Raw genomic sequence first — 11,354 nt, forward strand, 5'->3', positions numbered from 1 at the left:
ATGTCGTAAAGTGTCGGTGAGATATTAGTGCATCTCCTGTCAAAAGATGGTAAAGAGCGTTTTTCGACCCGTTCAAATATATATGAAATGAACGAAATTCCTACAGCTTTAGTGTATACTAATAAATAATATTTTCTTGCCTTTAGCTGTGTATTTTTTCTAATTTCGAAAAATCGGAAGTAGAAAAAAAATAAAAAGTAAAAAGAAAATTGTTTTGCTTGTCGTAAAGGGGGGAACCAAGCTCCACTCCCACAACCGGTTTCTGGGCCTACCCTTCATCAGGTGGGCTGCCCAGGGGCTGGTCCTCACCGACCCTTGATTAGCGGTAGATAAACGCTTTACCTATTACACCACAGTTCTATAAGCTTACACTTATTCAGAATGAACGTATTCACCTTTTATATTTATATAACGAGCTCGAGTTATTTCTTTCAACTTTTCGCTGTTTTCAGACTTATTAGTAATAAGTTAGACAGAACCAAGTCGTTAAAAAATTTATGAATTTATCAAGTGTCAATTACTGTTTAAATCTCTAATCATTATCAAAATTGAAGAATATAACATGAAAAAAATCAAATATTCAAGGCTTAATAACAATTTCGAAAGGCCGGTAAATCGAGTAATAGGTATTAAGTGCTATTAAGTAACTCTTAAGTACTAATTAAGTACTATCAAGTACTCTTAATATTAAGTAATATTGAGAGTACGGTCAATACGCTCGCTAACATAAAATTAACTGAATAAAGAAAGAAGAGCAAGTAGAAGCACCAAGAAAGAATAGTTAGTAGCCAAGCACATGAAATTTAGCGCCGGATTAAATGATTATGTAATAAATACTTCACATTTTTTCTGTCTCCGACTTACTAGATCGTCATAGCGATTCACTCCTAGACATGTAAATGCCGACCAAAGGTTTCGCTTGCCCAGTATGGTATACTAAGAGTCGCCATTTCTGATCTTGGATGCCGATTATCGTGTGTACAAAGAGTACGGTCAACACGCGTAGTAAAATAAGATGTACTGAATGAAGATAGAAGGCAAGTATTTTCCTAAGCGCATGGAATCTAGCGTCAAATTAAGTGATTATGTAATAAATACTTCATATTTTTGCTCTCTCCGACTTACTAAATTGCCATAGCGATTCACTCTTATATGTGTAAACGCCGACCCAAGGTTTCGCTTGCCAGCCGGGTATATAAGACTTTTAATATCAGAAGATCATTTAGCAAAATCACATTTAAATTTTTTAACTCACTGACATGTAGTTACCTAATTAAGCTAAACCAAAAAGGATTTAAATATTTGTGTTATTATTGCATTTCAATAGAGATATTCACAGAAAAATACAGTATTTAATAAACACTTTTAAAGAAATTTTGAACATTATTTAATTAGAATAATTTTAATAATCTAATCGAAAAATGTTTAATAAAACCCGAGATATAACCATAGAGAATAAAACCAACTAATAAACTCCTATTGTAAATTGAAAAATGTGTTGATTCACATATTCCGCCTTCATAAAACAATCAAAAACAAATGGTAACAAAAACGTATTATACTGAGCAAAACAAACATTTTTTTTTAATAAAAACCGTCCATCAAACCGATTCGTCATAGAATTTTTGGCAATTTCGTTATTAAAAACATACACTTTTAAATTTCGATATTACAAACATCCATAAAATTGAATTTAAAAAGAAAAAACAGCGGAAAATTTACCAAAACACGATTATAGATTTTTTTTAATGCATTTAAATAGAAAGTTTTGCACAGACTCAATACGACGGTATAAATTGGAACACCCATTTATTTTGCTAATGATGCAAAGTCAATAAATAAAATACATGAATGTGCCTATTAATAATATATTAATTAACATAACCAGACACTGGTTACTGTACTGGTTACTCACACACTTACCCATATTACCAAGCAATAAATTTAGAAATACTGGGTAACAACATCCGTATTTATAAAATAAACTTTTAGCTTTTATGCATCATTAAAATAGCACTGGTAATTATTCGTGACATAAATTCCAATGAATTTATGATAGTTTTTTTAATGCCAGAAGAAAAAGCTAACTCTGACTGTGCTTATGCTTAAGACAAAAATTATGATTATGATTACTTGATTACCACTATGTTGTAGCCCATTAAAATTACTGTGAATTTATAAACATTTAGAATGTGGGTATGGTAGGAAGTGGCAACATTGCATTCTCTTCAAGATTCTCGCTATGCACGATAAACGAATTTCCGGAGAGTGAACAGTGGCACTCAAAAGTTTTTCAAAATTTTCCGGAAAATGCCAAGAAAAATATAAAATTTTCAACATTTTTTTTTTCGCAAAAAAAACCTGATAGGCGTGTTTCTGGGTTGAACTATACTACCAGTTAAAATATTAGCACTCATTTCTGGGACACCCTGTATAAGTGTTTGTTCTGCTACCGAAAATTACGTATGGATATGGATTCTAAGCTCGAAAAAAAAATTTGAACAACATTCGGGAAAAACGATGAAAGTCCATTTTTTGCTAATTTGATTTTAAATGCATCATATTTTTCGTCTTAAAAAGCTACACCTTTTGAGACCTAAATAAACGGCAAGCATTTATACATTCCGTACATGTATACGGCACCTAGCACAATCCCATTGGTCAGATTTGAATTTTAAACCAATTAAACTCCGAGTGCCATACGCGAGTATGGAATGTAAGACAGTGCCATATATGCACTTACGGAATGTACCTTATAGACATTACTATTAACGCTTTGTTATAGAGCATTCCAACCAAAACCGAACCAACCCCACCAAATAGCTAACCTAACCAACGCAATCAACCCCATCAAATAACCAGCATCTTAACTCCACCAAATAATCAATCTAACCCCACCAAAAAGAGTGAAACCTTAGACAAGGAAAGAGAGGGGACAGCTAACAGGCATATTCTCCAGTGAAAAGTTTTCGAGACCAAAATTTGATCGGCGCGGCGGCGGCGGCCATACTTTGGTGACAAGATTTCGAGGTGACACCAAGCGAATTTTTATGTGTTTTGTGAATACTGTTTTGTTTTAAATTTATAAACTGTGTTGTTTAGTATGTGGTGAGATGTTCAGCATATGGCTGCAAAGGCCGAAGCGAGATAAAAGTGGCTGGAATTACATTTCACAGGTAAATATCGATACACAACTTTTGTTATGTAGTCATAAAATGTACATTCTTTTCATTATAGCAGTAAAAATATATAAAATGCTTTTAGTATGTCTTGTACCACATCCAAACCAAACTATTTTTAATAATTCCAAGTAGTAATTTCAATATCCTGTATTATTTAATGTTTGAAACTATAAATAATGTTACTTAGACTGGATTTCTCCAGTGGCGTAGGGAATTATAATCAGAGAAATACAATTTCTGCAATAAACATTTTTTACATATTTTACATGTAAAAAAATGTATAAAGTATTGTTATCAAATATGTATTGTAAACTATAAAAAAAATTAAAAATTCTGGTGATAAAAAATCTATAGGTATGTATAGTTGTTACATAAAACTTAAATTTACCTGCCAAGATTTGCTGGGGGTGAACAAACTTTTGGTGGGCTACTTGTTACTATATTTTTTAAAATATCCTTTCAAAAAATTTTCTAATTTAGGTGTATAATAATAGTTTCAGTGAGTAATTAATAAAAATTTAAAAATAAATAAATAACATAAAGCTTCTAGAATTGCTTATTTTTTTGTGGAAAATTAGGATACTCTTTTTGATTTTTGATTGAAGGTAACAAATATAAAAAATTACATTATTCATTGAATCCGCAAACAAGTGTGAAGGGTATTGGCTAGATTCATTATTATTATACCGTATGATCGAAAAAAAAACGGCGTCCAGTTGGCTTGTAAATGACGATCGATGACATTCCCCATATAATTTTACATATAAAATGACAGCGATCTTCATTTCATAGCTATCGCTGACGCCGTCTTTTTTCGATGTCGTTTTCTATAGTTTTTATGTCATTTTATATGTAGTATTATTTGGGGAATGTCATCGATCATCATTTCCAAACAAACAGGACCCGGTTTTTTTCGATCATACGGTATGTATGTACATACACGTTTAAAACATATATATTTACATTATTTTTTATTTAATTATACATTATACGCACACGTTAATATATAAATAATTGTCTTGATGATCAGTCCACTGTGACTGTTAAATAAATTTTGCATTATCGACAGATATTCTAATTCTAATATTAGAAAGGTGAGACTATAAAATACAAAATTGTATATGCATTACAGAAAAATTAACGATATATTAGTTTACGTTTTAATAAATATTTTGTATCGTCTAGGTACAAGCTAATTTCTGATGCTACGCCATTGGAGAATTTCGAGTGGTGACAAGTGGCCTCACTTTCAGCTGCCGTCTTACCTGTCCCCTCTCTTTCCTTGTCTAAGAGTGAGCAATCCGTATTTTGATTGCTATTAAATATTTACAACTTTTTTTAAAAAATAAAAATAGTTGTAAAAAAGTTATGGTCCGGCGTGAGATTTGAACCACGGACCTCTCGTTCACGAAGCGATGGCCTCAGTCACGGAGCCCCAGCTACTCTTGCAAGATTAGCTATATAGCCAGGCGTTACATTCTGCTGCAAGCATAATGACCAGGTACATTCCGTATATGCGCATGGCACTGTCTTACTAGTTTAATTAGTTTAAAATTCAAATCTGACCAATGGGATTGTGCTAGATGCCGTATACATGTACGGAATGTATAAATGCAAACGGCATTATCGATAACGGTCACATAGAGACAGGCATTTAAAAATGTTGAATCCATGAAAGTCCATGCGTAATTTAAATTACAAAACGCTCTTCTGGACATTTATCGTTTTAAACATTCCTCGTTTGCCCCGTGTGCTCTTCATATGGTGAGTCTTAAATAAGTGCAAATATTTTCAGGGCTGGTAGATCTCGATAAAAGAAATATATTTTCTCTTTACCATTTTTCAAATAAATCCAAAATAACCGAGTTATTTTACTTTGAAAATTTCCAAAAAAAAATAAAAAATTTCTATTAAAATTTTGAAAACCACTGGATCTTTTCTGGGTTTTCTTTCTTGTTACCATATTATCAAGAAATTGTGTTTTTAATTAATTAAAACTAAAAAATCCAAATTTCCAAAAAAAAAATTGCGAAAAAAAAATAATCTTGTTTCTGGGCTCGAAATATACTGGGGTTTCTGGGGTAAAAATATTGGCACTGATTTAAGACTCACCTTATAGCTACTGCGATCTCCCACTGCTAATCAGACATAACTTTACTTGGCTCATGTAAAAATCTAAAAATGTGTCATATAGTTGTTATTTAAATATCGAACACATATTTAATTGCTTCAGATTTGTAAACAATAGTTTAACGGCAAAACATAAAACAATGTGACGTGATTTTCTTTCATTTGTCCTGCATTTTAATGCAAAACAAAACAAAAATATTCACACGGTAGGAATTAGCGGTTTGTCGTAGAGAGTAATTTAAACAAAACATTTATATTTCTGATGTTACTGCAATAGCGTGAGTAAGCTGAGTTATTGTTGTCTGTTCTTGACCTAGTGGCGTATAATAAAATTTTGGGTTCACTGAATTTTACTTATTCTCATATTATTATTAGTCAAAATTAGTAAAAACTTTTTTTTCTTATATTTTGTCTATAATCTCATCAGTTAGAACTCGGTTAGAGCAATTTTAGATATAAATTAATCGGTACATTCTTCGTCGTCGTTAAGGGATTTGTTGACTTCACAATGTCTATTAGTAGAGTTTTCTTCGATTTTTATAAATATTATGGTATATAGGCGGGATGGGAAGAAGATCTTTTATGTGTTGCCTTTTAGAGTGTGCTACGTTACGGTATATGAAATGATAAGATTTTTCTTCCTTGTGCAGTTTTATTCAGATCAACAACATGTCAGATATCTTAAGTATTTGTAAGAAAAACAGCCTAACTTATTAATGTAGTAATAGTAAAAATAATGATAACTCAAACTATACTTTCAGAATCGATATAGAATCAGACCTTTCAGATGGCTGATAATCTGATTCACTGGGTGCAAATCGTTCAGACTTTGTTTCATTGTCATCCATTTTATCAAAAAAAGATTTTTTTAGCTCTAAACTTTAGCACGTGTGTTACAATCCTGCGCAAGGTTAAATTTTATGAAATTGATCCAGTTCACTGGAAAATGTCAAAAGAATATTCAGAGACCAAACAGAAACAATCTATAGCTGCTTAATGAAAAAAAAACAATATTTTATAAACTTATAAAGACGATTATCTTAAAATAGTAATTCCAACTGATGTACACTTAAGTGTTTAAGTGTAAGCAAATCAAGTACCCATGCCTAATGGAAGAGTTATTTCTCATCAGAAATTATTCTTGCATTATCATTCTTGTTTTTGCGATGCCGTACCTGTATTCAGGCGTTGGCGATCTTAATGACTATTTCGTGGAAGAGTTCTCTATCTTCTGCTGCATGAAGCAGCCTCTCCACCCCCAGACCGGTCCAGTTCCGTATATTTCTGAGCCATGACAGTTTCTTTCGACCTACCCATCTTCTACCTTCGACTTTTCCTTGAATAATCAAAGGAGAAATACAATATTTGGTGCCACGCATTATGTGTCCGAAGTAGCTAACCTTTCTGGCCTTGATGGTGGTTTACAGTTCCCGATCTTTGTTCAGCTGTCCAAGAACTTCCTCGTTGCTTGTATGCTCGGTCCAAGAAATCTTAAGGATTCTCTGGTAGCACCACATTTCGAAGGCTTCTATTTTATTTATATTGTCAAGAAAAATGGCGCATCCGCCAGAAATTAAAAATGTATTACTGGTTGCCTGCACAACCGCAACGTATCCGCCAGAAATTAAAAGACTTTTTCAGGCGCCATCTTTTAGTCAAGTCGAGAAGTAAGGGAATCAGACAATGGAATTGTCTGGTATGAAGAAGTACGCTTTCCGAGAATTGGGGAAATTTCGAGAAGCAGTCAATAGAGTATATAAGCCGGAGCCATCGACAACTGAGACAGTTTTTGAAATTTGAATATACCGCGTGGAAATTGAAAATCGGACAATTTGGTGAAGGAATCTTATAAATAGTTAGTTTGTTGTGTGTTATAAGTTAGTAATTGTGTATAAAGTGAGAAAATAAATTCGTTAAGTATTTTATCGTGAGTTTAAATTAGTGGACCCACGGAATCCGTAACAATTGGTGTCGGAAGTGCGATTCAAGAGGATTTTAAGAAGAAATTAAGTGGATTGGAAGATTTTTAGACCGAATTTAAGTATTTCTATGGTTGGTACAAGGGAGCAAGCGAAGAAAATGGAGGAAGTAAGCAAATTATTGGGCGATTTTATGGAGAATATGAGAAGAGAGAAAGAAGAGGAACAAGACCGTCTACAGAAAATACTTATGGAAAATCAAGAAAAAATGTTAGAAAGTTTAGAAGCGCGTCAAAAGAAAGAAAAACAAGAAGAACAGGACCGGCAAGACAAAATTTTCGAAGATTTGAAAATTCAACGACAACAAGACAAACAAGAAGAACAGGACCGGCTTGAGAAAATTCTGGAAGATTTCAAAGTTCAACGAGAGCACGACAAACAAGAAGAACAGGACCGGCTTCAGAAAATTCTTGAAAATCAAGAAATTAGACAAGAACGGTTGGAGAAAATTGTTGAAGATTTAGAAGTGCGTCGCCAGAAAGAAAAATTAGAAGATCAAAACCGATTTAAGAAGAACTTTGAAGAACTGAAAAAAAGGCAAGACATCCACCTTCAAGAAGCCGTAGAAGATCTTGAGGAACGCCTTCAGCAGAAAATGGAAAAATTAGAGATGGACCTACAGAAGACCAAGGTACAAGTAAAGACACCTGGCGTTCATGGAACTGCGAACCTCAAGGCCCCGACCTACGATGGACAAACCACCTGGACGATGTACCACCGCCAGTTTGAAGCAGCCGCCGCTGCCAACGGATGGACTGACCAGGAGAAAGCAGCGGCACTTGTCATCGCGCTGCGTGGCCCTGCCCTGGAACTGTTGCAAACTATTCCTGCAGCCCAACAGCAGGAATACCAAACTTTGGTCGCTGCACTGGACAGAAGATATGGCGACCAACATCGACGCCAACTTTACCAGGCACAGATCAAGACACGCCTGCAGAGGTCCGGAGAGAGTCTGCAGGAATTTGAAGCAGACTTACGTCGGCTGGTACACCTAGCGTATCCTGAAGCACCGGAAGGATTTAGGGAGGAACTCGCTGCTCAGTGCTTTATCAGCGGACTGAGGGACAACGAATTACAGAGGGCGCTGCAAATATCCCGATTTTCTACCAGCAGCGAAGCACTGGTCAGGGCGCTGGAAATCGAAGCTGCATTTAGCGCCATCCCTAGACCGAAGATAAGATCGGTAACGGTTGAGGAACAGCCCGGAAGTTCTCACATACGTTTGGAGGAGATGTTTAGTAAACTATGTGAGTTACTAGTGAACAAGAGTAGCAACAACACCCAGACAGAGAGCTATAGAAGATCACAGGACATAAGGTGCTTTAGATGTGGCAGGAATGGCCACATCAAACGGGATTGCCGCGTTCAAATGCGATCCCGTTCACCATCCAGAGAACGTAGGCACCAGGAAAACTAAAATCAGTCAATACTAAGGGGCGAGTATTGACTGGGGAGAACAGAGCCCCCAGGATTTTTTCCATTAGGAGTCTGGGAAGAACCGCTGACAGTTTAGTGATCGACGGGAAGGTCAATGGTAAGGGAATTCGAATGACTGTGGATACTGGCGCTATGGTATCGTTGGTGCGGGCTAACTCAGTGCAAGGATTGAAGCTGATGTCTCTGGGAAGAAGAGTGTGTTTACGTACAGTTACGGGGGAAATGGCCGTTGCACGGGGAAAGGCTATCGTCGAACTGAAGTTAGGAAATTTGAAGTTTCAGCATAGCGTCTTAGTGGCAGATATTGAAGATGACTTCATCTTGGGCATGGATATGATTCGTCAACATGGATTTTCGTTCGATCACCAGAGAAATATCTTAAATATTGGATATGAAGAGTTCATGTTATCTCCAGACGAGGGACCAGGCAGAATGGATGTAAGATCAGCGGAAACTGTGGTGATACCTGGTAATACCGAGAAGATCGTATTCGGTAAAGTGGAGAAAATCGCTGGGTGCTGTGTTGGACTGGTAAAAAGTGGCGACAAGAAACAAGATAGGTACTTAGTAGGAAAGTCATTGGTGAACACCGACAAGAATATACCGATCAGAATTGCGAATGTTTTCCCGAATTGTGTCAAGATTCAAAAAGGTGACAAGATAGCCATCTGCGAACCTGTAAGAAGTGTCACCCGATGTGATGAAGTGTCGTCAGCTGTTACACAAATGGCATCCAAAGAAACACTAAAACATCTAGAACAGCCATGGGATCACCTAACATCTGAGGAGAAACAGAAGGCTAAGCAGTTCCTGCGAAAGCATGGCGGTATTTTTGAGAAAAATAACAGTGGAAGAACGGATTTTGTGAAGCACCGGATTAATACTGGTCATGCTCAGCCGATTCGACAACGTCCTAGAAGGGTGCCCCTTTCCAAACAACAAGAAATGGAGACAATGGTAGATAAGATGCTAGAAGATGGAGTTATCGAAGAATCATCGAGTCCATGGTCATCTCCTGTTGTTTTGGTGACGAAGAAAGATGGTAGTACACGATTCTGCGTGGACTATCGGAAGCTCAATGACGTCACTAAGAAGGACAGCTACCCACTGCCACGTATAGACGACACGTTAACCACACTGGCAGGTTCGTGCTGGTTCTCCACTCTCGACTTAAAGAGTGGATACTGGCAAGTTGGTCTGGACGAGGAAGACAAAGAAAAGACGGCTTTTTCTACAGGAAACGGACTATACCAATTCAAGGTCATGCCGTTTGGATTATGCAATGCTCCAGCCACTTTCGAACGTCTCATGGAGGTGGTGTTAAGAGGATTAACTTGGAAAACGTGCTTGGTTTACCTCGACGATGTATTGGTTATGGGAAGAACTTTTGAGGAGCATTTGCGAATTTAGAAGAAGTCTTTGGCCGCATACGGAATGCTCACCTGTACTTGAACCCGAAGAAGTGTAGCTTATTCCAGCGACAAGTGGAATTCTTGGGTCATGTAGTCTCGGCAGACGGAATTTACACCGACCAGAAGAAAATCGCTGCGATCAAGGATTGGCCTAAACCTCGCGACAAACATGAACTTAGAAGTTTTCTGGGTTTATGCACCTATTACAGAAGATTTGTCAAGGGATTTGCCAATATAGCTGCACCCTTACATAGACTTACAGGTGATGAAGTCGGCTACGAATGGAACACCGATTGTGATGTAGCCTTTGGAAGACTTAAGGCGGCTTTATGTTCAAGTCCTATTTAGCCTACCCGCAACAACAAGGGAGGTATATCCTGGATACCGACGCCAGCAATATCGGCATAGGTGCAGTGCTATCACAAGTGCAAGATGGCGAAGAACGAGTGATAGAATATTACAGTCGAGTTCTATCCAAACCAGAAAGGAATTACTGCGTTACCCGGAAGGAGCTGCTAGCAATTGTGAAGGCAGTTGATCATTTTCATAAATATCTGTACGGCCAAGAATTTTTAATTAGGACAGATCATGCGGCTCTCAAGTGGCTTATGGAGATGAAACAACCTGAAGGTCAAATAGCACGATGGCTCGAGAAGCTCCAACAGTATCACTTTACCATCCAACATCGTGCTGGAAAAATGCATGGTAACGCAGACGGTTTATCCAGAAGACCCTGTCAAACCGATTGTAAGCACTGCTGTAAAACGGAACAACGTGAAGGCACTGTCATGATAAGGAGTTTTAAACTTGGAACCGATGAACAGTGGACGACGACACAATTGAGGAAAGATCAAATGGAAGATCCAGACATCGGAGCAATACTACGGCTCAAGGAAGGTAACGGCGAGAGACCACCGTGGCAGGATATTGCGGACAGAGGGCTCGTTTTCAAAGCTCTCTGGGCTCAGTGGAATTCACTGGTTATTGAGAATGGATTGTTAAAGCGCACATGGGAAAGTGCGGATGGCAGCACAGTAACAACTCAGTTACTGGTACCAAGGAAGAAAGTTACCCAGGTATTGGAAGAAATTCACGGTGGTAAAACTGGAGCCCATCTTGGGGTAAACAAGACCTTGAGCAAGCTGAGAGATCGCTTTTACTGGGTGGATTATTGCGAAGATGTCAAGAAATGGTGTCGACAATGTAAAATTTGT

Source organism: Sitophilus oryzae, unplaced genomic scaffold (genome assembly GCF_002938485.1).
Source record: "Sitophilus oryzae breed Bouriz unplaced genomic scaffold, Soryzae_2.0 scaffold_1396_pilon_pilon, whole genome shotgun sequence".
Lineage (NCBI taxonomy): Eukaryota > Metazoa > Arthropoda > Insecta > Coleoptera > Curculionidae > Sitophilus > Sitophilus oryzae.